Source organism: Semicossyphus pulcher, unplaced genomic scaffold, assembly GCF_022749685.1.
Source record: "Semicossyphus pulcher isolate SPU_LCO1_2020_fin unplaced genomic scaffold, fSemPul1.0.p SCAF_17, whole genome shotgun sequence".
Taxonomy (NCBI): domain Eukaryota; kingdom Metazoa; phylum Chordata; class Actinopteri; order Labriformes; family Labridae; genus Semicossyphus; species Semicossyphus pulcher.
This window is the reverse complement of record NW_027211681.1, coordinates 13,793,097-13,799,197: the sequence shown is the minus strand read 5'-3', so window position 1 is coordinate 13,799,197 and position 6,101 is coordinate 13,793,097. Positions and strand designations below refer to the sequence as shown.

Below are 6,101 nucleotides of genomic sequence, written 5' to 3'. Positions count from 1 at the left end.
AAACTTTAAATCAGTTCTGCAAACATGGAGGTTGTGGGGTAAAACATTCCAGTGATGTTGGGACAAGTTGAGTCAATTGCTTGATTTACGCTCAAAAGTTAAAGTTACCTGTTTATTCAAGTATTATTTTCTAACTTTCTATATCTCTTAAGAGAAATATAAACATAACAAATAAAGGAATATTCAAAGAACAGGTTTGACCAGACTCGCAAAAGCTCGTCAGATTATTGATAACATTTGAACCAGCTAAATCAACTCCCTTAAACTTGCATTTGAAAAGGAAGAATTCCATAGTTCTTTTTTAATACGTTATATTTATATGACATGATTGTAATTTGTCTTAGAAAATGCTTTTTTAATACCAATTTCAAGGTCAGGGTTGGTTTTAGCCCTCCCTTTGTTCTCTCCTCTGTGCTACATAATTTGTCAAGAGTACATCAGGCAGAGCAGATGGAAGTCACATTGCGGAGTGACACAAAGTGTGTACAAACAGTTAGGGTGATTGTGAAAGTAGCTGTCATGCAATATCCCAGCACATGGCTGAAGGAAACAGGATGGAGAGACTTTGACCGAAGATGAACTCCTCAATTAATTATATAAGTGATTTGATCATTGTTTTACATGTCACTTGTCCTTATTATGCTTTTATTGCTCTCAAAAACCTTTACAAAGCTTATATCAAAGACTTCCTATATGACAACATTTGGGCAGAATATGCTTAAAAGGGTTACTTTTCTTTATATAATTTCATATTATTACTTTTATTTACGGGATGCAGGATCATTAAGACATGGTATGGAATAAAACACAAACTATAGCATCCATCAGGTGCTGAATCTTGTGCAGGAAGCAAATTCAACCATCACACCGACCCACTAAACCAGTGCTTCTGTTCTGGCTTGTTCTTTCAATAGAACTTTCTAAAGCAACATTAAGTGACATTTTGTATTTCTGATAAAGATAGAAACTCTGTTGTTGTCATTCATTGTTCCTTTTTGTTGTACTGTTTTTAATTAATTTAGATTTATAATGCGTTTGTTATTACCTGATGTTTGTGTAATTGCTGTACTGTCTTTTTTTTTCAATCAAATGTTTTATTTTCAAAAATGCATTACTCATGGGTACAAAAAATAAGAATCCTAATGACATCACTAGTGACCATATGAATGAAAAGAATTTAAACTAATAAGAAAGGCTGAAAAACAGAAAAAACAGAGGGAAAAACAAAACAAACAAACTGTTTACATGTTTCTATAGCAGATCAAATCTCATACCTTGCAGGGTATGAAGTTAGTGATGTTATGTTATTCCAAGCATAGTGATATACATGATAAGTTAATTTAATTTTCTTTAGAGCCTGGGGCAAAGTGTCTATTAAACTATCCTTCACAAAGTTTGTTCGAGCTATTGAGAACTAAAGCTTTTGCGGGGGGCTTCCACCTTAATGCTAACAATTCTTTAGCAGCAGTCAGACCTGAAAGAAGTCTAATCTGGGATTTGGTAACAATTATTACAGAATCATCATTCAAGTGTAAAACATTAGGTGAAATGGGAATACTTACTGTACAGTCTTTTGTTTATGTTTGTCTTATGAAATGTTCACTTCATGGACTGTAAATTAACTTAGTAGTGGGAATGCGACACAGTTCTATTATAACTCAAAATTTCACCTAATTAAACTTTTAATAGGACGACTTCAATTAAGAAAATGTAATAGCATTTCAATTGCTCCAAGTGAGAGCTTCTAAAATGGACCGATGATGTAATTGTCACTGAGTGGGGTCAGATAAAAAGAATCTCCACTCGTCGGGCTCCCTTTGACCACCAGATGGCAGTGTTTGACATGAAAATATCCACTGACGAGGCAGGTGAGGTGAGGTAAGGTGAGCTGCATGTTTTTATCTCTGTTGTAAACCTGTGGAGATTTATGTCCATGTAAAAATCAAAAAGGCATATAAAAAAATCAAACGACATGAGCTGTTATATATGATAATATGTTTTGCAGGCTTTTTAAAAAAATAGTTTTTATGGTATTTCACGTTTATATTATTATTAGTTATTTACATATGTGTGCGTGTAACTATATGGCGAGGTTTAGACCTTTTTTAAAATGTAAAGATTATAATAATTATACAATAACACATCAATCAGTAGACTATAATATGAACATTAAACGTGGGCTACCAACATAGTCCGTGAACACGTGAGCAGGCTGGAGGTGTTATGATTAATCTGGTTCATTAAGTCTTTCTCCACAGGTGTGTGTACGTGTGTGTGTATGTATGTGTGTGCGTGTGTGGGGGGGGACTCTGTCGTGACTCAGCTGATCTGGTTCGAGGGCTGCAGCAATCACTGACCATCTAAATGGGAATTAGTCGGTTGGACAATTGTACTTTGGACCTTAAAGGATATTTGATTGAATTTGGGGAATCTGCGTTAGAGGCGGTATGTGACTGCGTCCATGCAGTGGTCGGGGAGTTTCCAGGTGACACAGCGGACAGCAGGTTGATCAGAACCGACACATGCTGAGCTACGACGGTAAGTGAGAGATGAACTCCCTGATTTTAGCCACAATATTGCGGTATTTCGTGTCTCTACATTGTCTGGTTCAACAGCTGTTCTGGTGCATTAACGTTGAGTGGTTAACAAGCCCCAAAATGCAGTATCGTCTGAAGGTTGGCAATGTTGATCTCCACTAAAAATGTGATAGTGTTATGTTTGCTTGCTTACCCTGAGATGTAGGTGTGTCGTAAATTGGAACTCTACACCTTTTTGAAATCGGCAGACTATTATGGCAAATTCGGCATAAATGTGATACATTAAGCTAATCAATTTAAACTTTAACATGGATTCTTGTTGCTCGATGTTGCGTTCAGAAGCAGTGTAACGGTACTCTTGTGCGGCTAAAAAAAACTTTAAAAAATTAGATTTATTGCAGTAAGAGCTGCCCATTTGTAGTGACAGTTAGATGAATCAAGGAACATTTTGTAGGGTAGCTTAAATACGGTAAAGCTATTTCACCACATGGTATCGTCGCAGTCAAAACAGCCTTAAATTGACACATTTTTGAACGGGGTTTGGCGTCACCTCCTGCTCATTGCAGCAATGACCATATTTCGTGAATAGATGACGTTTCTTTTTTATATACGGGGGGAAAGTTTATTTAGGCTTTATTAAAGCTTATGAAAACTAATGCCTTCTTCTTTAAGGTTCTTTATCTTCAACTGTTAATTAGTCTTCATCAGCAACAATGTGGGTCTTAATAAACCCAGGCTGCAAAGTTCAAACTCCTCGAGTGAATAAGATGTGCCTTTAACTTGATGTTACATTTTCATTCATGGAAACACGTTTGTTTTTGTCCCATTGCACAGCATGTGTCTTTTATGCAGGTGTGCAGGTGAATATGCAACATGCATTGTATGTTTGGTCATGGTTTGGTTTGGTAACAAGTGCAACTACATCACTACTGGTTTTGCTGTGTGTGTGTGTGTGTGTGTGTTTGTGTGTGTGTGTGTGTGTGCGTGTGTGTGTGTGTGTGTGCGCCATGTATATCCAGTCTGCTGTTATGAGTGGCATTATGCCAGTAATGTCCCTGCTGCTGCTTGTGGCATTGTGTGTGTGTGTGCGTCCGCTGTGAGCTGTGCCGGTGTGTGTAATGGACATTTCTGCTGCAGCAGCGTTCTGAGTGTTACATAACAGGTTGTCCTCTGCATCATCCTGCTGGGCTGCCCAGGATTAAATAAAGACAGTGCTTCTCCTTGGCATGGGGCGAGCGTTGTGTGTGTGATATGAGCGTGCACGTCTCTGCTGCTTCGTAATGAACACACCGAGGCCTGTGCTTCAGTGTGATGGATGATGATTTCTATCCAGTAGGAGGATATGGCTGTAAGAGGGGCCTCTCTTTGGGAATTCTGCCTTTTTAAAAAGTCACTTTGTGGCTTCTTCTGTGTTTTAGTCGAACAGGGGACGTTTCATTTCAGCTCAAATAAGCTACACCAAAGTGTTTCATTCATTCTTTTCATGAATTAACACGGCGATATACCTCCAGTATTACAGACTACAGTGTGCAGGTCTCCTACACAGCCCGAATGACTTAATTCTGCTGCAACGGGCAGCTGGTACTCCTGGAATGCATGTCTTTATGGAAGAGACAGGGACTCTGGTGTTGCTTGATGTAAGAAGCCTGCAAAAACATTGAGAAGTATTACGAGTAGAGCATGAAGACGCACCAAGACATTATGAAACACTTTATTAATCTTATCAAAATGTGATATCAAGATGTTCTTAATGATACAAAGCATGAGTTTTAGCCACAGGACCAGTAATCATATGATTGGGTAACAGGCTGCCCTATCATATGATTACTCAGAGAAAGAAACTTTAAAAACATTCGGGTTAAAATGTGCAAAATCCAAAAACATTAAAAGAACTTAAAACCTGAAATGAGAGAAATCTTGGCAGACGATTCAGAATAAATGAGCGATTTAAACTGGACAAACGTAAGGACGTGAGCGACTTTGACAAGGGCTAAATTGTGATTGCTCAACGACTGTGTCAGTATGGGGCTGTGTAGCCGCACACCGGTCAGGGTGCCCATGATGACCCCAGCCAACCGCCTACAATGGGCACGTGAGCATCTGAACTGGACCACGGAGCGATGGAAGAAGGCGGCCTGCTCTGATGAATCACATTTTCTCTTACATCATGTGGATGGCCGGGTGTGTGTGCGTCTCTTACCTGGGGAAGACATGGCACCAGGATGCATTATGGGAAGAAGGCAAGATGGTGGAGGCAGTGTGATGCTTTGGGCAACGTTCTGCTGGGAAACCTCGGGTCCTGTCGTTCATGTGGATGATACTTTGACATGTACCAAAACATTGTTGCAGACCAAGTACACCCCTTCATGGAAACAGTATTCCCTAAAGGCAGTGGCCTCCTTCAGCAGGATTTCAGCTCCCTGCCACACTGCAAACATGGCTCAGGAATGGTTTGAGGAACATGACGACAGATCAAGGTGTTGACTTGGCCTCCAAATTCCCCAGATCTCAATCACAGTGGGACGTGCTGGACAAACAGGTCCGATCCATGGAGGCCCCACCTCGCAACGCACAGGACTTAAAGGATCTGCTGCTCACGTCTTGGTGCCAGATACCTCAGCACACCTTCAGAGGTGTAGTGCAGTCAATGCCTCGACAGTTCACAGCTGTTTTAGTGGCAAAAGGGGATGGACACAATATTCGGCAGGTGGTCATAATGTTGTCGCTGATCATTGTAGGCTAATGTTGGCTAATGCCTTCACTCAGACCAAACAAAAGTAATGCTACATGTCGGATGTTACGCGGACTGTAAATGTAAATGCACATCCTGTTCTGATGGCTACAAAAGGTTTGTGTTCTTGTCATCAGTTGTCATAAAAAATTAGATTCAAAAATTGCAATTTATCTCCTTGCTTACAGAATCAAAACACCTCACCATATATGGCATGGTAACCCCTGTATGGGGCGGCTGTGGCTCAGTGGTAGAGTTGGTCTTCTTTCATTCGGAAGGTTGGCGGTTCGATCCCCAGCTCCCTCCGTCTACATGTCGAAGCGTCCTAGGGCAACCCCAAATAGCATAGCCAACGGTGTGTGTATGTGATAACTGACTGACAGTTGGGCACTGTACGTAGCAGCCTCTACCATCAGTGTGTGAAAGGGTGAATGTGACATGTAGTGTAAAAGCAGCAAGACTAGAGAAGCGCTATGTAAGTACGGTCCATTTATTGTGAGATTTATTGGAGCATGCAGACATAGTTTTATCGCCAACATTCACACATTTTTTATGTATTAATTTTCACAGTGAATCACATTAAACTAATGCTTACCCATTCTTATTGATCTTTGATTTCTTATTTTATTAAAATCTTTGTAACATAAATGATTTTACTACACTCACTGTAATCTGTTTCCCCCCAGCTTCTTAACACTTTAAAAATGTCTTGCAGTACTATTTAAACACTGTAACATGAAGACAAAAAAGTAATATATTTTAGTGCATAAAATAATGCACTGCCATCTCTTAGGTCTTACTGTTGGAGCTGGATCCCTGCTTTTATTAACCTT

At 39.8% G+C, this 6,101-nt stretch overlaps 1 protein-coding gene across 3 annotated transcripts in view; it reads left to right on the top strand.

Annotated features, from left to right (window-relative positions):
• Nucleotides 1-2,477: 2,477 nt before the first annotated feature.
• The window catches only part of LOC138594618 (microtubule-associated tumor suppressor 1 homolog), a 93,035-nt gene continuing 89,411 nt past the window's right edge, over nt 2,478-6,101 (top strand). For all 3 annotated transcript variants that reach the window (XM_069665776.1, XM_069665777.1, XM_069665775.1), the window contains exon 1: nt 2,478-2,538. The gene's annotated coding sequence lies outside the window, so the exon portion shown is untranslated. The remainder of the gene's footprint in view (nt 2,539-6,101) is intronic.